Source organism: Heteronotia binoei, chromosome 9, assembly GCF_032191835.1.
Source record: "Heteronotia binoei isolate CCM8104 ecotype False Entrance Well chromosome 9, APGP_CSIRO_Hbin_v1, whole genome shotgun sequence".
Lineage (NCBI taxonomy): Eukaryota > Metazoa > Chordata > Lepidosauria > Squamata > Gekkonidae > Heteronotia > Heteronotia binoei.
In genome coordinates, this window is record NC_083231.1 from 35,404,040 (window position 1) to 35,429,768 (window position 25,729).

Genomic DNA, 25,729 nt, shown 5'->3' on the forward strand with positions numbered 1-25,729 from the left:
GATGACTTGGGTAATTACAATATTAAGCTATTAAAAAAATGTGGAACAAGATCTTTCGTTTCCTTTTCTTATAGATGTGTGTTTTAGAACAGAAAGTCTAGGATTAACGCATGAGGAAGTAGGTCTCCACACAGAATTATTTTGGTAGGATACTGTTTGAATTTTTCACTATTTAGTCATGCTTATAAACATAGGTGGGTAGCCATGCTTGCTGAAGCAGCAGAACAAAGTTTGAGTCCAGTGACAACTTTAAGACCAATGAAGTTTTATTCAAGCTATGAGCTTTTGTGTACATGCACACTTCCAATGGAATGGAATTTACTAGTCCATACTTAAAAGACAGAGGTTGAATAGCAAATTAGCATACAACCTAATGAAGATGTTTTAACAGGTGTAAACAGGAATAACAATATTAGCTAAGGTTCAAAATAGATATTCTCAGGGCTTTTTTGTAGCAGGAACTCCTTTGCATATTAGGCCATGGGGCTCTTTTTGGTAGAAAAAGTCCAGAAGGAACTCATTTGCATATTAGGCCACATCCCCTGACATCACCATTGTTTCACACAGGCCTTTTTTGTAGAAAAAGCCCAGAATGGTATTTCCATATTAGGCCACACCTCCTGACCTTGAGCCAGTCAGAACTGCGTTCCTGTGTGTCCCTGCTAAAAAAAAAAAGCCCTGGGCCACACACGCCTGACGTAGTCAATCCTCCAAGAGCTTTCAGGGCTGTTAGCACAGGGCCAACTGTAAGCTCCAGGAGGATATGCTACATGTTGGGGGTGTGGCCTAATATGCAAAGGAGTTCCTGCTATTAAAAATGCCCAGATATCCCCTTTTAGGAAACAGAGATGCTTCACTGATTGTTACTGAATTGAATAATAGGGATAATTGTGATATAGGCACAGACTTGGAAGGACTGACACAAGAGGAAGCTGGGGAAGATGACTGTTCCCCTGAAAACATCTGGGGAAAACAATCAGGCCTCTTGCCATGATTTCAAGCAAATCCCTTTTGCTTTGTCACTGGCCAATGCCTCTTAACGGCAAGCAAGCACAGTCATTTCAATTTTTGAACCACTAACAAAAATATCTAAGGAAAGAAGAGCCTTGAGAAAAGCTATTGAGACATTTATGGAAAACCAGAAATCTATTAACAATCTAGGGATAATAGGGAATTGAAAACAAATCAGCCAGTATCATAATGCCCCTGTATAAATCGATGGTGCGGTCTCATTTGGAGTACTGTGTGCAGTTCTGGTCGCCGCACCTCAAAAAGGATATTATAGCTTTAGAGAAGGTGCAGAGAAGGGCAACTAGAATGATTAAAGGGCTGGAGCACTTTCCCTATGAAGAAAGGTTGAAACGCTTGGGACTCTTTAGCTTGGAGAAACGTCGACTGCGGGGTGACATGATAGAGGTTTACAAGATAATGCATGGAATGGAGAAAGTAGAGAAAGAAGTACTTTTCTCCCTTTCTCACAATACAAGAACTCGTGGGCATTCGATGAAATTGCTGAGCAGAAAGGTTAAGACGGATAAAAGGAAGTACTTCTTCACCCAAAGGGTGATTAACATGTGGAATTCACTGCCACAGGAGGTGGTGGCGGCCACAAGTATAGCCACCTTCAAGAGGGGTTTAGATAAAAATATGGAGCACAGGTCCATCAGTGGCTATTAGCCACAGTGTATGGAGCACAGGTCCATCAGTGGCTATTAGCCACAGTGTATGGAGCACAGGTCCATCAGTGGCTATTAGCCACAGTGTATGTGTGTATATAACATTTTTTGCCACTGTGTGACACAGAGTGTTGGACTTGATGGGCCGTTGGCCTGATCCAACATGGCTTCTCTTATGTTCTTATGTTCTTATCTATTGTAAGAAGGTTCTTTTAACATTTAAATGTTTTATAATTCCAAATATGCTTTTTAAAATGAAATATTTTCTCACTACCCTTACAGACTAGAAGGCAGAAAATGAATATACCAAATCAAACCCAAAATCAATTAGGTGGTACCATCACAATGGTAAATCTATCAGATAAGGCTGAAAATAATAATCAAAATTTGGTCTTATTCAGTACAGAATAGCTGCAAATCAAAATGCATACATAACATTTAGTATCATGAGAGAGGAACTTGAGATGGTGTATTTAAGCTCCTCAGGGAAAAAAAAGTCCCTCAATATGTTATTTATTTGATGTTTACGGCATGATCCAAAAGAGTACTGAGCTGTATACATCCTTTTTTCTCAATGTTAGTCTCATAACAACCCAAAGAGATGGGTTAGATTACAGATAGTGACTAAGCCGAAATCACCTAGTGTACACATTATGGATCTGTTCTGTACCAAAGTTACCCTGTCCCTAGCCCTATACGTGAACCATTATACCACTCAATTTTAGTTAAAACTAACCTCACAAAAGAACCCATGAAAAGAAATGGCAGACTGGGCATTAGATGAGCTCTTGATTGACTGATTTTTTTGCCATCAAGTCACAGCAGATATATGAAGACCCTGTGAGGTTTTCAAGGCAAAAGATGTCCAGAGGTGGTTTGTCATGGCCTGCCTCCATGTCACAACCCTGCTATTCCTTGGTGATCTCCCTTCTGAACACTGACCAGGACCAGCCCTACTTTGCTTCCAAGCTTTGACAAGATCGACCCATAGCAGGAACAAAACAAACTGCTGCTTAATCAGATCAAAAATGTTTTTAATCCAGCACCCCATTTCCAAACCAAATTATTCCAGAAAATTTACAACAGGACATGAAGACAATAGCTCTCCCATATACTTTGCCAGACAAGTGGTATTAATGGTACCCACTGCCTGAACCTGGAGGATTCGTTTAGGTAACATGGCTAATAGTCCTTGCAGACTATTCTACATGAATACGTTAATCCCTTTTCAACGAATGTAAATTTTAACCTGGTATGTATGTGTATACAGTAGAACAGAACAATACTGATGGCATGTGTGTGCTAAGAAAACTGGAAAAACATACCCTAAACTTCAAACAATAAAATAGGTATGTTGTTGTTGTTCAGTCTCACAGTTGAGTCCGACTCTTTGCGACACCATGAACAAAGTCATGCCAGGCCCTCCTGTCTTCCACCATCCTCCGAAGTCTGTTCAAATTCGTGTTTGTTACATCAGTAATGCTGTCCAACCATCTCATCTTTTGCCATCCCCTTCTTCTTTTGCCTTCTGTCTTTCCTAGCATCAGGATCTTCTCCAGGGAGTGCTCCCTTCTCATTTGGTGGCCAAAGTATTTGAGCTTCAGCTTCAGCATCTGACCTTCCAGGGAACAGTCTGAGTTGATTTCCCTTAGGACTGACTGATTTGGTCTTCTTGCAGCCCAAGGGACTCTCAAGAGTCTTCTCCAGCACCACATTTCAAAGGCATCTATTCTTCTGCCCTTGGCCTTCCTTATGGTCCAGCTCTCACAGCCATACATTACTACTGGGAATACCATCGCTTTGACTATACGGACTTTTGTTGGCAGGGTGATGTCTCTACTTTTTATTATACTGCCCAGGTTCGCAATAGCTGTCCTCCCAAGGAGCAAACATCTTTTAATTTCATGCAGATCAGCATCTGCAGTGATCTTGGATCCCAGAAATGTGAAGTCTGTCACTACTTCCATGTCTTCCCCTTCTATTTGCCAAGGTGTAACAGGACCAGATGCCATGATCTTAGTTTTTTTGATGTTGAGTTTCAAGCCTACTTTTGTGTTCTCCTATTTCACCCTCAACAAGAGGTTCTTTAGGTCCTCCTCACTTTTTGCCATTAGAGTAGTGTCATCTGCATATCTGAGGTTGATGTTTTCCCCGGCAGTCTTAATTCCAACTTGTGCTTCATCCAGGCCAGCATTCTGCATGGTGTACTCTGCATATAAATTAAATAAGCAGGGTGACAATATACATCCTTGTCGAACTCCTTTTCCTATTCTAAACCAATCAGTTGTTCCATATCCCATTCTGACAGTTGCTTCTTGACCCTTATACAGGTTTCTCAGGAGATATGTGAGGTAGTCTGGTACTCCCATCTCTTTAAGGACTTGCCACAGTTTGTTGTGATCCACACAATCAAAAGCTTTAGTGTAGGAATCATGGCCTGATAAACTGCTTGGTTCTCAGGTCTCACAAAGACCACAGACAGGAACGTGGGTGCGACTATGTGCCTGGCATACCAGCCTGGAGTCCCACATTCTCCATTGTGTCTGAAGAGTCAAAAGGGCACAGGCATCTCACATCCGTGTTCAACCAAATTCTCACTCTTTATGCTGACCCTTGCAGTATTGACAAATTGATGACTGTATTGAATCTTGCTAACAATGGTCTGCTTCCAGCGAACAGATGGTTCCTGTTATTTGTTTAAGCACTATGGACTAAGGGTAAATTTGGCTTCAAGACAAGATGTATAAATAAATTAAGGGTTGGCTGGCCATCAATATGCAGATGACACCCAGCTCTATCTACTAATGGACGGCTGGCCCGACTCCGCACCAGGGAATCTCGACCGGGCTTTACAGGCTGTTGCGACATGGCTCAGGCTGAGTGGGCTGAAACTGAACCCAGCGAAGACAGAGGTCCTTTGCGTGGGTCGCGGCGCTCTGGGAAGGGAAATAGCTCTCCCGGCCTTCGATGGTGCGCTATTGAAAGCAGCGCGCCAGGTAAAGAGCCTGGGTGTTTTACTGGAGCCTTCACTATCAATGGAGGCCCAGATAGCAGCCACTGCCAAGTCAGCATTCTTCCATCTGAAGCGGGCAAGGCAGTTGGCCCCTTTCCTCGAGCGCCGGGACCTCGCAACAGTGATCCACGCAACGGTCACCTCAAGATTAGACTACTGTAATGCCCTCTACTTGGGGCTACCTCTGTGCCGGACTCGGAGACTGCAGCTAGTGCAGAACGCGGCAGCCAGGCTGTTGCTGGGGCTCCCAAAACGGGAGCATATACAGCCGGGGCTGCGTGAACTGCACTGGCTGCCGATTGTATACCGAGTCCAGTACAAAGTGTTGGTCGTTACCTTTAAAGCCTTATATGGCCGAGGACCTGCCTACCTGAGGGACCGTCTTTCCCCATACGAACCCCAGAGAGCACTGAGGTCAGTCGGGAAAAATCTAATGACCATCCCCGGGCCGAAGGAGATAAAATATCAGAGCACCAGAGCACGGGCATTCTCGATTGCGGCTCCTACTCTGTGGAACCGACTCCCCGAGGAGGTGCGGGCCCTGCGGAACCTTGAGCAGTTCCGCAGGGCCTGCAAGACCGTCCTTTTCAAATTTGCACACCCGGACTGTTAGGAAGATCAGAAATTAAGGAGCCGCCAACGCGGTTGAAGAACTATACCGCAGAATAACTGTATTTATTGAACTGGTTTTTAATGTTATTAAGTTTATTGTTGATGTTTTATATTGTTAAACTTAAAGGTTTTATTATTATTATTGTATGTTTTTATAAAATGTTGTTAGCCGCCCTGAGCCTGCTGAGGTGGGGAGGGCGGGATAGAAATAAAATTTATTATTATTATTATTATATTATTATAAAAGTCAGACCTCTCTGCTTCCACAAGATACATGGGCCGAGTGATCATTCCTTCACTTTAGCATAGTCAATGAAGCAGAAATAGACGTTTTTCTGATACTCCCGTGCTTTCTCCATAATCCATCAAATGTTGGCAATTTGATCTCTAGTTCCTCTACCTCGCCGAAACCCAGCTTGAACTTCTGGTAGTTCCCAATCTACATACTAGCTTGTAGGATCTTTAACATGACCTTGCTGGCATGTGAAATGAGTGCAATGGTGTGATAGTTTGAACATTCCTTGGCATTACCCTTCTTTGGGATTGGAATATAAACTGACCTTTTCCAATCCTGTGGCCACTGTTATGTTTTCCAAATTTGTTGACATAATGTGTGCATCACTTTAACAGCATCATCTTTTAGGACTTTGAATAGCTCACCTCCACTGTATATTCATAAGGGATGTGATCAAGGTCAAACCTGAATGGCCTAATGGATTCCCCAGTTTTCTTCAATTTAAGCCTGAATTTTGCGATGAGTAGCTCATGATCTGAGCCGCAGTCAGCTACAGGTCTTGTTTTTGCTGACTGTAAGGAGCTTCTCCATCTTTGACTGCAGAGTATATATTCTGATTTCTGTGCTGCCCATCAGGTGATGTCCACATGTAGAGTCGCCTTTTAGGTTGTTGGAAGAGGGTGTTCGCTATAATCAGCTTGTTCTCTTGACAAAACTATTAGCCTTTGCCCGGCTTAACTTTGTTCTCCAAGGCCAAACTTGTCAGTTGTTCCGGTCACCTTTTGACTTCCTACTTTGGTATTCCAGTCCCCTATGATGAGGAGGACATCTTTTTTTGGTGTTAATTCTAGAAGGTGTTGAAGATCTTCATAGAACTGGTCCACTTCAGCCTCTTCTGCATCAGTGGTTGGGGCATAGACTTGGATTACTGTGATATTGAATGGTTTGCCTTGGATACGGACCGAGATCATTCTGTCATTTTTGAGATTGTATCCCATTACTGCCTTGCTTACTCTCTTGTTAACTATAAAGGCCACACAATTTCTTCTACGGGACTCTTGCCCACAACAATAGATGTAGTGATCCTCTGAATTAAATTCACCCATTCCCATCCATTTTAGTTCACTGATTCCCAAGATGTTGATGTTCAGTCTCGTCATGTCTTGTTTGACCACATCTAGCTTACCTTGATTCATAGATCTTACATTCCATGTTCTGATGCAGTATTGTTCTTTGCAGCATCGACTGTTCTTTCACCATCAGACACATCCACAGCTGAGTGTCCTTTCGGCTTTGGCCCAGCCGCTTCACTCTTTCTGTGGTTACTTGAGCACTCTTCCCCAGTAGCATATTGGGCACCTTCTGACCTGAGGGGATCATCTTCCAGCGCCATATCTTTTAGCCTTTTGTTTCTGTTCATGGGATTTTCTTGGCAAGGATACTGGAGTGGTTTGCCATTTCCTTCTCCAGAGGATCACATTTAGTCTGGGTTCTCAGCTGTGGCCTGTCCATCTTGGGTGGCCCTGCATGGCATAGCCCACAGCCTCATTGAACCGCGCAAGCCCTCTTGCCACAACAAGGCAGTAATCCATGAGAGGTATAAATAAAATAATAATCAAATCAAATCAGAGGTATAAAATAGGTATAAAGGTATATAATTGCCTCTGACAGTTTGAATACATATGAACAGATCTCTAAAGGTCTGCACCATTGCGCCATCTAGTGTTTTTAAAACTGTGATACAAATTTGTATGTAGGACTGGCAGTTACTATACACATAGAAGTCTTTCAAATTTATATGTCAATTCAGGCCTTTTAACCAAATTAGAGACAAATGTATGCCTCTGAGGCCTCAGTAAGAGACAAATGTATGCCTCTGTTCTAACCAGCAACTAGGTTTTCCTTGAGCACAGAGACTATTCAGTGGATCCAGAAGAGCCACAGAACCTTCAGATATATAGCTGGCTTCTGATAAAAAATACATACCCGAGTTTCACATGCAAAAATTTTAAAAGATGTATATTGGTTTGAATACTCTTTCACATTACAGGTCCTGTCCTCTGAATCATGCTCCAGCTCAAAGTGCCCTGTGTTTAGGAATGCCTCTGTTTTTTAAAAGGCTAAAATCAGACACAGAGTGAAGTGAAAACAGGACCATGGTGCTAAGGGAGAAGGACTTCTCCTTCCCTTGCAGAGTTGTCTGATCTTGACTGCCCTGCCCCCGATAGAGTGGGAGGGGAATCTTGTCCTTTCAACAGAGGCTGAATATGGATAGACGGGCAATTGAAGCTTTTCATGGCATGGTGGTAGGTCGATAATATCACCTGGTAAATAACATCCGGTTTTGTTAAAGGGAGAAAGCATTTTTTTCTAGGCCTGTTAGCAACCCTATTTCCCTGCTGTGGAAGACATACAAATGTTTCCCCTGGTTCCAGGATAAAAAGCAACTTGGGATGGGGAAAGGTTTGTGTAATATACTGAGTTCAATGCATAGAGGAGACGCGGTTGCAATGATTATAGCTCTTCATTGAGTTACAGCATGGTAACTGGTAGCTAAAGAAGACTGCCTAACTGGGCCAACAGGGCCAACTGTATACAGTCCTGAGTTCCCACACTAGGACGCCATTGGATCATTTGAACCAGCAGGGGGCTTCTGATTGGACCAAGGCAGTAGGGATTTGTATCCTACTGCCCATTGCTCTAGAGTCCCCAAGCTCAGTCCTCAAGACTCCAACGAGTCAGGCAGGAACACTGGTAAAAGAACTTAAGCATGTGTCCACATACACAGCAGTTTGTTTTGCAAAAATGCATCCTATTCCTTTCCCATGCACACAATAGTTTTTAGTCTTTGAAGAAACACAAGGAAACTTGATCACAGATACCCTGGGCTGCATCTAGGTTGGCTTTTAGCTGTTGACATGACCAGTGAGTGGGAGAGAGAAAGGCTAAAGGCAATTTAAATTCCCAAGACTGTATCTGCAGTCTCTGCTGCTCCCCAGACAGTGTAATGACAGTGGGGTGTCAGACAATTCAGTACCAACCCAGCTCTTTCAAGTCAGTGACATTCAAGGTGAAATTGAGCTGGGTGCCTGTGACTGATCATGTTGTCAAAATATAAGGGGTATGAGTTGCAGGGGGGGGGGGCGGTGTTGAAGTTGAGTGACTGTACAGTCCTAACCAGCGTACACAAAGGTTACATCCACACAATCATTGGATGTTACTTTATCACTGTGGAATAAAACTGGATCATCCACAAGTGGATTTTTCTGTATGGACACAATAATCCAGTTGCAACTATGCACAATAGTGCAACAATAGCACATACGCTTGAATGCAGCCCCAAAGCATTCATGCAAGCACAACCTTAGTTCTAAACAATTTTTTAGGTACAAAATGCTATCTTAGTTGCCCTGGAATCCCCTTGGACTGTACCCAGACAAGTGTCCATGCAGGGTTTTTTTTCAGGGGTAACTTCTTTGTGGAAACAAAATTCTCAAAAAATATGTAAAAGTTCATGAGGGGCACCTGTGTGTTTCTCCTTCACTTCCCCCTTGAGAGTTCTGGCACCTCCTTTTCCAGGAAGAAAAGCCCTGGTCTGGTGTCATATTTCGTTGCATTCCAACTCCATGCAGTTCCTAAGATCCCTCCTACAAATCTTCTGTTCCGACTAAGAGGTTACAGCTGACTATTCTAATTCACATCCACTAGATGGCAACCTTAACTTTGAACAGGGTTTAGCTCCAGTCCAAGAGATTAGCTCAAAGTGAAGCACTCCACAATTCAGACTGATTGAATGGAATTTTGCTACTAATTGCATCAGATGAAGGGCTTATTCTAACAAAGTGCCTCAATACAACTAGCATTCAGTTTACAAAAATTGGAGCCAGACATGTTGATCCGCGTTGGGGGTGGGGGGGTGGGGGTGGAATAAACCGTAGTAATTCCCATACTAGACCTATTTTATGTTAAGCTTACTTTGTCAACAGCTGGAAGTGGCCCTCATTTACTCCAATGGATTGATTGCTGCTTTGATTAGGTTTTGTTTTAAATTGGTCTCTATTTGTAATGGCTGTCCATACCACCCTCACATCTTTAAATATAAATGCCTCTGCCCTGGGGAGGGACGCTTCACACATCTGAACCGTAGTAATTCCCATACTAGACCTATTTTATGTTAAGCTTACTTTGTCAACAGCTGGAAGTGGCCCTCATTTACTCCAATGGATTGATTGCTGCTTTGATTAGGTTTTGTTTTAAATTGGTCTCTATTTGTAATGGCTGTCCATACCACCCTCACATCTTTAAATATAAATGCCTCTGCCCTGGGGAGGGACGCTTCACACATCTGATGAAGTGAGATCTTATGCCAGTAAATTTTGATTCAAGTGGATAGCCATGTTGGTCTGAGGCAACAGAACAAAGTATGAGTCCAGTGGCACTTTTAAGAACAACAAAGTTTAATCCTGGGTTAAGCTTTTGTGTGCATGCACACGAAAGCTTATATCTAGGATTAAACTCTGTTGGTCTTAAAGATGCCAGTGGACTCAAACTTTGTGCCAGTAAATTTTGTTAGTTGATGCCACTGGATTTCTGGTTAAATCTACCTAATTTATAAATTACACTGTTAACCCACCCTGCTGCCTTCGACTTCCAATGGACTTTGTGCATGCATTTTTCATTTTAACCTCACAACAAACCTGGGAGACAGGTTAGGCTGAGAGAGATCAATGGACCTGAGTTCACCCATGGTTTGACCTTAGACCACTCCATTCCAAGGCTGTCTCCATTGACTACTATAGTCCTGATCTTTTTTTATGAAAGGCCAACCAAAATATTGCAAAATAGTGAATGCAAAATTTCAAGCGCCTCAGAATATACCATCAAGCTGGATGCTATCAAAAACTGAAGTTCTGGTGGGAGGGGGGCAGGGAGAGATTTCAGGGCATGTTGCACAGCCCCAGTAGTCTTCTTAAAATAGGGGTCAGGAGGTGTTGCAATCTATTTACCAGTTACAAAACTGATTGAGATAGGTTTGTGGTTGCCACCTTGCTACCGGTCTTATGCTTTAAGGCTATAGTCGGCAATTCGGTATATAATTCCTTGAGAGAAAATGCCATGCAAGTTTTGACTGGAACTGCTTAAATATTCCTTCCCTTTCTGTATGGTTGCAGTGGCCATGGTATCTGCTCCTGGCCTTGCATGGCCTTATCCTCAGAAACTAGATAAGGCAGCAGAGGCGGCCAGACATGCCAAGCACAGCAGTCTCCCAGCATGGGATCAAGTCTTTAATCAGTTTGGTCTCTTCTCCCCTGCCATTTCTTTCCCATCGTCGCGGGAGGCAAATGGCAGGTGGCAACTCTGACAGTTCAGCAGAATCACAAATATTTTTTAATGGTGACATATTCCACCCATACAAGGAAGAGCTGTCACTGTAGAATCCCAGACTCATCATTACCATCTGATGTATTATAGCTACCGATGTATTCTTTAAAATGACACAAAAAATTCAGCTCTGAAGTGGTTATTGCATCTCTTTTGTTGTTTCAGTAAGTTATCATAAAAATTCACTGTCTGTCATACAAGATGGCTGAGAAAATGCCCCGTGGTTAAAAAGTGCACATCCATATTCACATTAAAGAAAGGGCAGTGGAGAGGCAGAGGGAGACAGGGGTAGTCTGGTCCAGCAGCAAGGAATACCAGAGGCAAAGGAGCATTGATGAACTGGGAATCACAAACTATTCCTGAGTGGTAATTTCCAGTTCCCATATTTTGATCCATGTCACTTTACATCCCCACTTTTCTCCCCAGTGCAGTTTAACAACATCATTCTTCCTATCTCCATTTTAACATCACAACACCAACACTGTGAAGTAGGCAGGGGTGGAATTCTAGCAGGAGCTCCTTTGCATATTAGGCCACACACCCCTGATGTAGCCAATCCTCCAAGAGCTTACAAAAAAAGCCTTGTAAGCTCTTGGAGGATTGGCTTCATCGGGGTGTGTGGCCTAATATGCAAAGGAGCTCCTGCTACAATCCCACCCCTGGAAGTAGGTTAGGCTACAAAAGAGTGGTCGGCCCAAGGTGACACAACAAGCTTCCATGTCAGAGTTGAGATTCAAACCCCTGTCTCTCAGGTGCTAGGATGACTACACCAGTCATTATGGCCATGGTGAAGTGTATGAAGAGCCTGACAAAAGATAGGACCTACACCTAAGCTTATGGAATATTTCTTGACAGACTCTTGGTTGCTTAGCAGCATAGCAGAACTTTAAAATCCTTTTGTGAATCAAAGGGCCATAACATTTTATAACAGATTCATTATTATAATAGAATTGGCATCTGCGCAACTCAAACATTGTCGTAACTTGGATGATTTAAAGTATTAGACTACATTGCATGCAAACTGAAATAAGGGCTGTGCATGTAAACTGAACATTCATACTTATGAATATGCAATAACACAATGAAGTGTTCCCCCCCCCCTTTTGTGCTGTTGGAGAAAATCCATTTGAGAACTTCTCCCAGCCCTTAATATCTCTCTTTTTTAGACAACCACCATTTCTGCTGATTATTAATTACACGGTCATTAATTATCTTCTCCCTGGCACAGTTCTCAACAATTGCTTCAACAATGCTCTTTTCCATATCTAATTCAATTGTGTACTCATTGTCAAGAGAACAAGCTCAAAGCTTGATTATTACAGTTTTAGGAACAACTAGCCTGAATCTCTCCCCCAAACAGCAATGCAAGATAACCTGCTTTGGTGGGACAACTCTTGCTCTGGACCCCAGACTCTCAGTGTTGTTCCATGGAGATGCTGGAGTGAAATGAGGGGCAGAGGGATCAGTGTTAAGTCAGGACCATGTCCACTCATGGTGCAGACCTGGGTGTGATCTCACCATTTCAGGGCGATGTTCTAGGATTCATGTGAAACTTTATGGTAAAATCAGTGGTGTTTTGGTTGATCCTTTGTAAGGCCCACTGAACCCAAGGATGTGTGCATCCAGTGCAAGTCTTGCTTTTTAGTTGTCTAAAACCTGTAAGTTTCATCTTCCAAACAATATAGGTCTCCATAGCTTCCTCATATTAGGATTAGGAAAGTCTCTTCTATCTAATCTCCAAAGTTTTTATAAAAGAAAGGAATTTTATTTATTCCAAATGGATGGAGCCCAAACCACAAAGAAATAATTTTGGATGGCAACTATACCAAAGTAGCCATTTTTGAATTAGATTTTAGGCCACTCTATCCAATTCCTGCCTTTGTAAAGGACATGTAATAGTTCCTAGCATTTATACAGTACTCTGAGAGAGCGCAAAATGCTTCATACACATTAGCTCAATAACCTGGGGTTGCTGTATGAAGAAGGTACTGTATCACTGTCCCCATATTGCAGTAAAGGGGAAGTTAAATGAAACTGAGAGTGGTTTGTTTAAGGACACTTAGGATCAAATTAGACATGGCATCCAGAGCTGGCCCAGTGCCAGACTACCCCCCCCCCCTGTTGGGCAGCTCAGCCACCAGCACCACCAGGCCCTAACATCACTATCAGAAGGACTCAACCAAAACTACCTGTCATCATGGGCCAGCCAGCTGGCACCTCCTCTTTGGAAGAAGAATTGGAGGAGTTGAGCCCTGCACCAGTGGAATACCCACCTGAGCAGCTGGGTCAAGAAACAGACCCAACGGAGGAAGCATTGGGAAGTGAGAACAGTTCCCAGCCATGGTCAGGCTGCTCATACTGGCAGAAGATAACAGAAAAGACAAAGGGGCCAGGGCCTCAGTCTCCACCAGGTTCTCCTGAACCAGTGGAATGTAGAAGGAAGGAAGGATATCTATCTATCTATCTATCTATCTATCTATCTATCTATCTATCTATCTATCTATCTATCTATCTATCTATCTACCTACCTGTCTAACAGAATATGAAATAAAATCATTTCCATTCATTTCACAGTCATTAAAAGTCCAAGATGCATGTTGATGTTTCTGATTATTCTGATGTTTTTGGTTTCAGTTCTCTCTTTAGAGAGAAGACAGAGTACTCGCCTAATTGCATAGCAGTGATCAGAGCAGAGTCTTTACAAAAACTGACATGCTTGAAGAATGAGGAATCCACCTTGAAGAAGCGACACCAGGACTTCAGGGGATGAGTCAGCAAAACGAAGCTGTTAAAAGGAACACACTGTGCAAGGCTCAGCATGGAAGCAACTTTGCTTGCAAGTTGCTCACCACCCCCTCTGTGAACTGACCCACTCAGCAAACAGAGCACTACTTTGCCTTGCTGCCTTGCACCCTGTCTTGTTTAACCTATGATTGCTTTTCCAGTGAGAGACCCAAGACCATGCCCCAGCTTCCAGGTCTTGGATCCCAACCTTTAGACCCTGCTTAACCTTCAGACTGAACTTTTGGCTCCCTTACTCGGGACTGGTTAGTGAACTGTGCTCTTGCATTCTGTCTCACTTGTTACTGTTGGAAACCATGGGTAGAGCTAAAGCACCAGGCTCTATCCTGAATACAATACTACCATCCAGTGAGACAGCAGGGAAAACAGTTCATCCAGTAGGACCACCCAACTGTGAATGAGATTCCTCATGCCCAGTTTAACACTGCAGCATTCTTAGCTCTTCATGGTCCATTGTCACAACTGCACATTAACTTAACCTGGTTGCAATATATGATATAGGAACTGAATAGGAATGCACATTTCTAATAATGCAGAAAAACATAAGGGGTTGGAAGACACAGAGAAACAGAGTCACAAACCAACGCTTCTTTCTGAATTCAGTTTATTAGATTCCAAGTAGAACATGGTAAAGACATGCTCAGAAGATATAAAGATATATGCAGTGTACACTCAAATTTATAAGATTATGATTAAGGAATATATTCCAGTTACTCATCAAGGCCCAGTGTGTTCTATAACCCAAAAGCAGATTGAGAATGGCTATCCAGTCCGATTTTTGATCAAAGACAGAGTCATATAATCCAACAATCCCTTCACAGATTAGTCTCTGTCACATGACAGATTGTGCCATGAGCAAGGTCCACGAGAGCTTCCATTGAGTCATGTAAGAGATTCAAAGTGTAGGCTGAAGTAGGTTTGCCAAGTCCAGGTTCTGGAATATCTGGAGATTTGAGGGTGGAGCCTGGGAGAGCGGGGAAGGGAGGAACCTCAACAGGGTATAATGCTACGAAGTCCACCTTCCAAAGCAGCCATTTTCTCCAGGAGAAGATGAATACATGGTTTAAATAAATGACTTTTGTAGTCTGGAGATCAGTCTACAAAATCATTTTGAGCCAGTTCAGAAACAAACTTTTATAGGTCATCGCCCATTGACTCACCAGTTAGTACATTGGGTGGCTGTGAACATTATGAATAGGTCTCTATTTTTGACCTTGCATTTTGCTTTTTTGTGTGGCTGGAATATAAAGCAGCAGTGCTGCATGTCTCACAAGAATTATGCCAACATAGCAACCTTCTCATTATCTATTGTGTGAAGCTGTTGAGGCACATATATCAGACGGTCTAAAAATGTGGACAGAAGCGGAGAGAGCAGGGCTGATTCAGGCAAACATCTTTTATGTATTTCCATCCCCCCCCCCCCAACGTGTTAACAACTTGGAAGAAGAAAAGTGGGGATGTCAGGAAAACTGTCCATTCCAGCAACTGAAAACTGCACATCCAGCACTAACTCAGCAAATCCACTCTGATTGACCTTGGCCATATCATGGAGATTATTGATTCACACAGAGATGTTTCTCTTGAACATTTTCTCCACAAGCAAGGGCACGTTAGGCTTCTCTGCAAGGAGAATTGTCTTTCAGAGGCACCATTTTGGATACTAGTAAAAGAAAGTAAGAAATATCCGAACTACTTTAAACATCCAAGCTGAGATATATCCTTCAATTAACTACTGCCCTACACTTGGGACTAAGGTCTTTTAAATTCAGAGGGGCTTAGTTCTAGGGAAATATGCCTAGTCTAGGCTATAAGGCAGCAGTTTTATGCACCCCTACATAGTAGTTTCGTGGATTTTTTTTAGTAGGATTTGCTTCACAATAGGTGTAGAAGAGAGAGAGAGAGAGAGAGAGAGAGCAATAAAACCAATATATTTTATTTCTGTATGTTGTAGTTTTAGTTAGTCAGTTAGTTATTGAAGTATTTATATACCACCTTTTCTTTGTGGTTCATGGGTAAAAATACAAGTAATGGGAAAAAATACAAGTAATGCCCCCCAAAAGCCTGCAGCCTATATCCACTAAAAATGTAGTAAACAAAATGATCCTGTAGTGTCTTCTAAAATCTTGTAAGAATGCTCCCCCCTTTACTTCTCCAAGGAGCTCATTAAAAGCTATCAAAAATTCATGGGTCTGGTTGATGCCAAGTGGACTACCTTAAGCATGGGAACAATCAGTAGGTGGCAATTTGGGTATCATAGCTGATACACAGGAACATATGGGAAGAGATGGACCTTTAGATATGTGGGTTCTAGGCTGTGAAGAGGTTTAAAGGTCATCACTAGCACCCTGGATAGAACTTGGAAACAAACTGGCAGCCTGTGTAGCCATGCTAAAATAGGTGAGATGTGTTCCTGTTGACTAGCCCCGTACAATTGGGCTGCCACATCCTGAACCAGTTGCCTTTTCTGCATTATCTTCACAGCTCAGAGGACATTATAGTAATCCAAATGAGAGATTATAGAAGCATGGGCCAACATGGCCACACTGTACAAGTCTAAGAAACAAGAGAGTTGGCAAACCAAATGCAACTGATAGAGAGCACCTTGGCCACCATGTCAACCTGCTTCTCAAACAGTAGTTATCATCAGCATAGGGCAAGTAATTATTTTTAAGCCTGGGAAGATTTGTGTCTGTAACGTGCATGCCTAATACATAAGCCTATTTACGTAATAACAATAATTGTTATAAAGACCCAGAAGTGGCTAGAGATATAACCCAAGTCTGTAGACTGGAAAAACACTTTATAAATACTGTTATAATTGTTCCACTCCTCTGAGCACTGAGAAATTTTGAGGGCTAGCACTCATCCAGGTTTGGTAATATTGAAGATGAGCATACTAGAGCAGGAATCCCCAGTGCCTGTAAGCACTATGGTGTCTGCCAATACTTTTTCTTGTGCCCAGGAGGTTGGTTCATGAACCAAATTTAAACCCCTGCTTTCTGCTCTCTGAGGCTCTTCATGGGTAGGGGAGGGGGCCATTTAAAACCCTGCTTTCTGCTCCCTGCGAAAAGCTGCAAGGAACAGAAAGCAGGGGTTTAAATGGCTCCCAACCATTTAAACCAAACAGCTGAGTGGCAGGGAGCTCCCTTGCACTCTGCTTTTTTTGTGAAGACCAGAAAGCAGGGGTTTAAATCCCTTCTCCCTTGCTTTCTATCATCCACAAACTGCATCAAAATTCATAAAATTTCATGGCAGTTCTTCAGTTCATAAACATTGATTCACGAACCATGAACTGGACAAAATTCATGATGAACTTTAGTTCATCAGCTGGTTTGTGCTCATCTCCAGTACCAACAGACTCAAGCAGTTGAGGGACCCCTGCTTGGGGGACCCCCGTGCTAGAGATTTATAGCATTTTTGTAGTATTTGCTTTCTTTACAAATAGCGAGGTAGAGGCAGTCAAACAGGACAGCAGATTCCCAAAAAGAGACATCCCAAGATGCTTATCTGCTTCTCTGTAGGCCAAACTAGATGTGATGGATACCACCACTATTTTAAAGTGATTTAAAAATAAAGTGTGGGCTTGATCCACAGCATAACAGGCTGAGGTGCTCTTATCCCCCTTCCCATCACTGCCTGTTTTGGCATTTGAAAAGAAGAAGGGGGAACAATGATTGGGTCCTCATGGCATTTTAAAATTGCTTTGAAATGGTGGGTGGACCTATGAACACTGTACGGTCTACTCTGTCCCTTTTTCTCTCTGCCAACAGCAGTAATTTCCTACACACACACACACATCTCTCTCAGCTATCTCAAGGACAGTTTGGTGCAGTGGTTAAATGTGTGGACTCTTACCTGGAAGAATTAGGTTTGATTCCCCACTCTCCGCATGCAGCTGCTGGAGTCATAACTCTCTCAGAGCTGTTCTGCTCAAGAGCAGTTCTTGGAGAGTTCTCTCAGCCCCACCTATCTCACAGGGTGTCTGTTGTGGGAAGGGGAAGGGAAAGGAGATTGCAAGCAGTCAAGTGAAGGGCAAGGTATAAATCCAATCTCTTCTTCTTCTTCTTCAGGGATCTTTCCTTATTTATCATCTCAGACCCTTCCCCTTCTTCCTCACGGAAAATCAGTACCCAAATGCTTCCTGAAAATCTACCGATTACATGTAGATTGGGTGTCAAAGGAGAAGAAAATGTGAAGTGGTGTTCTCTTGACCTGACACGCCAATTATTAAATAGAAAAACTTGTTCTTCAATCTTTGGCCTATCCAGGAAGTCAGTATTAACTTAACCTGTCGGCATTCAAAGAGTGCCAATTAGGCAATTAAACTAAGTTGAATCATTCCAGATGGTCTGAGCTTGTAGTAGCAAACTAAAATAGAAATCTATTGGCACCTTAAAAGGGAATAACATTTATTCTAGCATAAGCTTTTATGAATTAGAGCTCACTTCATCAGATGAATCTGATTTTAATTTGAACCCTTCCAGGGTTTTTTTCCTGCTGGAGCCCACAGGAGAAGAGCTCTGCCTGGGTTGGCCAGGGTTCCAGCTGACCCAACCCCCCCCCCCCCCCCCCCCGTGGGGCAGCCATGTGCTCCCAAGCCAGGCAGTGAGGTCTACTATGCAAAGGAGATCCTGCTGAGCTTTTTCTACAAAAAGAGCACTGAAGCCTTCTAAACTAGTTGTCCCGGTCTATACCATTATGTTTTGTGACATTGTGATAATGTAGCTAATGGTAGGCCCAATCATATGAGCTACTATAGCACTCCTGATTCAAAACATCTACAACTTTAGAATGGTAAACCAAATTTATTTATATATTTATTTGGGATATTTCTTTGTAGCCTCTTCAAAGTCCTTACAATTAAAACAGCATAACAATATAAAAACATGCCATTAAAAATAAGCCGTTGTACATAAGCAGAGTAAAAAATATCCATAAAACAAAGCAAACCATCTTAAAAGCTTGTGAGATTTTTTTTAAACCCTCTCATTAAAGCTGGGTGTGTGTGGAGAAGATGTGCTTTGGCTTTTAATGAAAAACCCAAATAAAAGAGCTTAGAATCATAGCCTTGATATTAGGCCATTCACATCTCAGATTGTTTTTTGTTTTTAAAAAGGTCAAAATGTACAAGTTTAATCATTTCCTTTTGATTAAATAATTATATCTAACGTAATGACTGTGGGGGGAGGCAATGTCCCATCTTTTTTTCTTTATTCATTCTAAATTAGCTCTGCGTGATACATTCCCTCACTCTGGCTTTGCAGTGGCTGAAGGCACTGTGTTCACACTGGAGGGCTCATAACCAGCTCTTTAAGCAAAGCATTCCAAATTCCTCCTTTTTGTTACAGGATGGAATGCAACAGCACTACAGTTGTGCAATTAAGCCACTGGGCTAAGCTTCATGCAGAAAGAATGGAATTTGGCGCTGTAGCCAAAGTCCCTGGTTCTGAGAGGATTAACATAGCCTCTTTCCTAGCCAGGATAACTCTGTGCTGGGAACATAGAGGTCAGGTCTCCCAGGAGCTGTGTTTTACAGGTGCATCTCCAAGGACGACTGCAGAATGGTTAAGTTCCTGACCTATGTACCTGCACTTCAAGGGGAGACAAAAAAACATCAAACTGTGTTATCTTATGACATATATTGTTATTTCTAAACAATGTAGGTTACTCTTAAAAGGCAACCCTAAAGTTTTATGCCAGAAAAAATTCTAAATCCAGGGCTAGAAATCTTTTTGCTAACCCAACTGAATGGTAAAAATCAGAAATAAAAACTGACTGGCCCTATTTAATAGCACAGTCAACCCTAAGTATATATTTATTACATCTACATTTTGTCTTTTATGTATTTGAATGCATAGCAAGTTTACACACATGGACTCCAACTTAATGATCAAGAATGCAGTTTGTGATTGCATAGCCAGTATACTTTATCCCACTTCCCCTATGCATCCTACAGTAGTCTGAGGAGGAATTGTATGCATATGAGAACCTCCCCTCCCTCTTTGTCTGTGGGAATTACTTGTTATCACAGGCCAGAAATTGTTCAGGGCAACCCCAAAAGATGTGCACATGGTTGGGGTGTGTGGCTTCAATTCACTTTATGTAGTTGTACACTCATCATTCACATAGTTTGCATTACTGTTCACGTACAGAGGATGCTGGGTCAAATGCGACAGTCATTTTGTGCTACTATCACAAATCATTGCATCCTTTGCAATATTTTGTGAGTAGGGAGATTTTGTGAGTAGGCATCTACATGAGAAAGAGTAAGGGGGAAAAAACAGATTTAGATGGTACATATAAGGTTTGGAATGAGAAGACGGGCATCAAAAACCATTCCTAGCATTAAGGCTGCAAATGGAAACATATACTAAACTTCTGACAGAGAGTTACATTCAGGACTTTTTTTTGTAGCAGATACTCCTTTGTATATTAGGCCACACACCCCTGATGTAGCCAGTCTTCCTGGAGCTTACAGTAGGCCCTGTACTAAGAGCCCTGTAAGCTCTTGGAGGATTGGCTACATAAGGGATGTGTCGCCTAATATGCAAAGAAGTTCCTGCTACAAAAAAGCTCTGATTACATGGTAGGGTTGCCAAGTCCAATCCCAGAAAAACCCTTCTCTGGTTTTGCCTGCACTGCTGCCACCTCTTGGCTGCTCCTCCGAGATGGGCTCAGCCTGGGCCCATCTCGGAGGAGCAGCTGTGGTGGGCGGGGAGGGGGCGGCAGTGGCGCGGCGGCCTTGCCTGCTCCGGGATGGGGCAGCTCGCCATGCTCCCCGTCGCTGTTTCCCCCCTCCTCCCGCTTCCGTTTTTTTGGGGAGCGGGGGAAGAGGGTGGAAATCCTGGGGTCCCCCACCAGGGCAGGAGGGTTGGGAAGCCTATTACATGGGGAGGGGGATCACATACCATAGAGTTCCCAAGAAAGAAGAAATTAGTTTTGGAATCGCAAACTGTCACTTCTTGAAATGCTGAAGGAAAGAGTGTTTGATTTGTGTGATTGGCATTAAATACTAGGAGCAAATAAGTCTCATTTGATTTTTTTAAAAGTGTAGCTTAAGAAACACCTTCCTATTTGCATAACCATATATCTAATTCTGAGCCAGGATTTCTGTGTACAGATCATTAATATCTCAAACTGGGGTCAGGCATGGACTGGGAGGATATTTGTATAAACTTGGATCAGTCCCCAGGTTTGCACAAAAGTCCATAAGAGAATTTTTTTAAAAAAATAATACAGAGGCAGAAAAATGAAATCTTGAGATGCTGCATCACAAGACCTTGGCCATCATTTTAAGGGAGAAAAAGAGAGGAGGAGCTGCCTACAAGAGCTGACTGAGCCAGCGTGGCAGTGCCACTGAAGGTGAGTAGGAGGGCCAACAAAATGCTGCATGCCAAGGAAGCAAGTGATGGGAAGGGCAGAATTCCCCCCTGACTTGTTCCCCACTTATTAAGGACTGCACCCACATGGTGAGGCTTCCCCATTTACTTGTCATCACCATTGTTTCACACAGACTTTGTTGCACATTTTCCTCCATTAGCTACAATTCACCATACGTTTTTCCCTGCTGCAACACCACAGGACTTTTTCAGACTTTGAAAAAAAGGATTAATTTTAATTGCTATTTTAACAGCTTTAATTGTCCTTGAGTTATAGCATTACATTATAATGATCTAGTGTCATGATCTACTAATTCCTCTGAATTCCCAGCTTTGCTTTTTAAAAAGCAGGTCCTTAGGCCTTTTTGTTGCAGACTGCTACAAAGAAAAAGGCTGAAGATTTTTTTTAAAAACTCAAGCTAGGGATTCAGAGGAACTAGTAGATCATGGCAATAGATTATTACATGATAACAATCAGAGTGGTTTTTTGAACAGGAATGAACAGGAACACAATTCCAGCTGTCATGGTGTCAGGGGTGTGGTCTAATATGCAAATGAGTTCCTGCTGGGCTTTTTCTACAAAAAAAAAAAGCCCTGATAACAATATAGTGATATATCAATTACTCTTTTTAAAGTCCTGCACTGGTTTGGGGAGGAAATGGAAGCTGCAGAGGGCTGAGGCAAGGAAACTGAAACTGAGGAGGGTGGTACCTTCGAAGCTGTGCTCCCCTTGCACATGGCCTATAAAGGCTATGTACCTTCCTGATAGATGATCTCAAATCATATCTGGGAAAGATCACAGCAATGCAGGAGAAAATCCAGAAAGCTGTTGTGATGGGCAGGTTAGGTCCTGCTTCTTTCTAAGAGTAACAAATGGGAGCTGACAGAAAGTTAGTGAGAAAGACAGTTGAAAAATAGCAGTTAAGGGAATGGAAAACAGCAGTGAGGGAGTTGAAAGTGTGTCTAGCTGAGTGAAGCTGTGGCCCACAGCAGCTTAATATTGACTGGAAAAAAGTCAATTTGTAACAAAAGATCCCAAATGCTGGAACAAGGAAACAGTTCAAAAGTTCAATGGCAAAGAAACATTGTAAGCTCTACCTCTCTTTCTTCAGAGTTATGTTCAAACCAGAAATAAAAATTAACTCCTCATTTGTTTCATCTTATGGGCTGGTTGTCTCAGAGAAAGACCCCCCACACACACACATACACACACAAGCTAAGATATTGGTCTATGTATTTTTAGGATATGAATAAATCGTGGCAGCATGTGAATGTAACAGTGTTTAAACCCCCAAAACTGTCTGAGTGAAAGGCTGTTATTAAAAGGGGCTGGGAAAGCCTGTAGCTACAGGGGGGCCTGTGGGGGATCTTCCCCCTGACTTCCTGCTGGGTGCCCCAACTCAGGTACCTCTGACCTTCCCTCCTTTCCCCTTCATCCCATCACCACTATGGGGGTGAAAGCTGAGAGCTGATTTAAATTGCATAGAAGGGGTACCTAGGAGCAGCCATTTCTCCTCCCAGCCCTTTAAATGGTGTGGTAGGGGCAGCGACTGCTCCTGGGTACCCCTCCCATGTAATTTAAATCACAGAGGACGGGGGGTGGCCCTCAAGTGGTGGTGCCAGCAGAGGGGGAAGTCAGGCATCCTGAGTTGGGCACCCTGAGTCGCAGCAGCAGCCAGGGGACGGGAGCCGTTAAACGCCCTCTGACTTTTTTACATGCCCCCCAACTTTTAAAATCCTGGCTACGGTCTTGGGGCTGGGTAAACATGTGATACCCTGACCTACCTGCAACCCTGAACCAGAGGAATAGAAATTGTGGAGGGTGCATTTCTATCTGTCCTAGCAAGTTAGACAAGAGTAGAATCCTATCTGTATCCTATCTAGAATGGTGTTCCTTACAATGGACTCATATTAGTTTTGCAAAGATAAAGAGGCTCCATGTGCAACTGTGTTTCTTGTCAGCACACAGAAACCAGATAGAGTCTATGCTGACCAAATAATCCTTCAACTTTTAGATACTCAGACAGCAGAAGTAGAGATGAAGGGTGTTCCCCCAGTCCCACCCACCAAAGCGCAACCTGAAGAAACTAAGCCTTCAGTTTTTCATTTTTCTACTGTGCAGTTTGTTAGGGGACAAGGGGAAAATAGGGCATTCAGGCAAGGAGAACTACCAGGGAAGGGTGTTACAACCACTTTCGAAAGTCCTGGGGGTGGAGGGGAAGTCCCCTTGGATGTTAGTACTCTTTGCACAAAGGAAGTCTCCTGACTCTGATTCCTTTTTTATTCCGCCAATAGCCTTAAATAAAACTTATGAATTTATCAAGCCAAACGAGAACAGTGAACTAGAAGGAAATCATGTTTCAGATAATAGAGACCAAATCACCCCTTTTTTATAGAATAGCTGTGAAAAAACTTAGTCTTGTATTTGAATAAATACTCACTGAATCTTAGATGTGAAATAGTTGATCTACTAACTTAAATGTGTAACCTATCACTAAATTTAGCCATTTTACCACAACACTGGACAGTAGCAAATGTTACACTGGTTTTTAAAAAGAGATAAGAGGGAAGCCAGGAAATTACAGCCCAGTCAGCCTTACATCTGTCCCAGGCAAATTAGCAGAAACTATAATCAAAGATAGAATTGTTAGGCACCTAGAGGGACAAAGTCTGCTTAGGGAAAATCAGCATGGCTTCTACAAAGAGAAGTACTTTTGAAGTTCTTTGAGAAAGTGAAAAGGCATGATCTGGTAGACATCATACACTTGAAAGTTCAAAATGCTTTTGACAAGGTACCTCACCAAAGACTCCTCAGTCAATGGGGTAGTCATAGGATAAGAGGACTGGTTCTCTTATGAATTAAAAACTGATTAAATGATAGGAAGCAAAGAGTAGGCACCAATGGACAGTTTTCACAATGGAGGGAAGTAAACCGTGGGATCCCACAAAGATTGGTATTGGAGTGGATTCTATTTAATTTGTTCATATATAATCTGGAACTTGGGGTGAGTAGTGTATCGGCCAACTTTGTGAAATTATTAGAGATGGTGAAAACCAAGGCTGATGGCCAAGAGCTCCAACAACAATGTAGCAAATGAAGATCACTGTTGGTAAGTGTAAAATGATCCACACTGGGACAAAAAAATCCCAACTTCAAGTATAGGCTAATGTTATCTGAACTTGCTAAGACTGAGAGTGAAAAATTGATAGATCACAGTGGACAGCTCAATGAAAGTGTCAGCTAAGCGTGCTGCAGCCTTAGGGTTGCCAAGTCCCCCTGCAGCCTCCAGCAGGGTACTTTTTTCCATAGAGTTTTCCTCCCAAATTGCTGGAGCCTCTGGGAAAACAATAGAGTTTTCCTGGAAGCTCCTAGAGCGGCTGCCACACGATGTCGCCGATGCGATGACATCATTTTTGAGTGACATCATCATGCCAGTGGCATCAGGAGGGGATTCCCCCCACCGGCCCACTGTGGCCTGGTGAGCTGGGGACCACCAAAGCAGGAGGTTGGCAGCTGTGTGCAGCAGTGAAAAAGGAAAACTCTTTGATAGGGATTATTAGGAAAGGGACTGAGAATAAAACAGCTGATATTATAATGTCCTTGTATAGATCTATGGTTACTGCCTAATTTGCTCAGTTGAGATATTTGCATTCAGATACCATGATATATTGCACTTAGCTCAAGATTTCCATCTTCAGTCTTTTTGTGCTGTTTTGGGAAAGTGGGAAATTCAGCAGTCAACCAGATTGATGCCTGTTTTGAACACCTCCCCAGGACTGAACAAGGATATTGGGTTTTTATTTCATTATATATGCTAAACCCACTTTCACCAAGTATGGCTATATATCCACTGCCTAATTTGGAATATTGTGTATAGTTCTGGTCACTTGGGGGGGAGGGATAGCTTGCTTTGCCAGGCTCCCTCAATCACACAGCGGAGCTACTGAGCCAAGCCTATATTTTCTCGCAGAGAGTGATTAAAATGCAGAATTCTCTGTCCAATTATGTGGTAATGGCCACAAGAATAACCAGGTTTAAAGGAAGATTAGATAGATTCATGGAGGATAAGTCTATCAATGGCTTGTAGTCATGGTGGTTGAGGGGAACCTCTACATTCAGAGGTGCTAAGCCTCTGAATCCCAGAGCCAAGAGGAAACATCAGGGGAAGGCCTCAGCCTCTATGTTCTGTTGTTGGCCATCCAGGAGAACTGGTTGGCCATTGTGTGAGACAGGATGCTGGACTAGATGGACTATTGACCTGCCCCAGCAGGGCATTCTTTATGTTCTCAGGCCTGGCACTAGGGGTTCTGCTGCTCTCAGCAGACCCTTGCACCATGCCCCCTTTTTTCCCTTGAAAGCGGTCGGGCAGAACTAAAACCCTGTGCTCTTTGGAGGCTTCTAAGGAAGCCTACAAAGAGCACGGTAGATGAGCGGTGCCTTCCAGCCGGGGAAGGGACAAGGCGAGTAAGGAGGTGCCTGGTGGTGCCCCCAGGTGAGGTAGCACCCTAGGCAGCCACCTACCCCACATACTCCCACACGCCGGCCCTATATGTTCTTATGGCATATATTTGCATGTCCAGATAATATCTGAAAATACTGGCCACATTTTCATTATGGAATTTGCTCCCC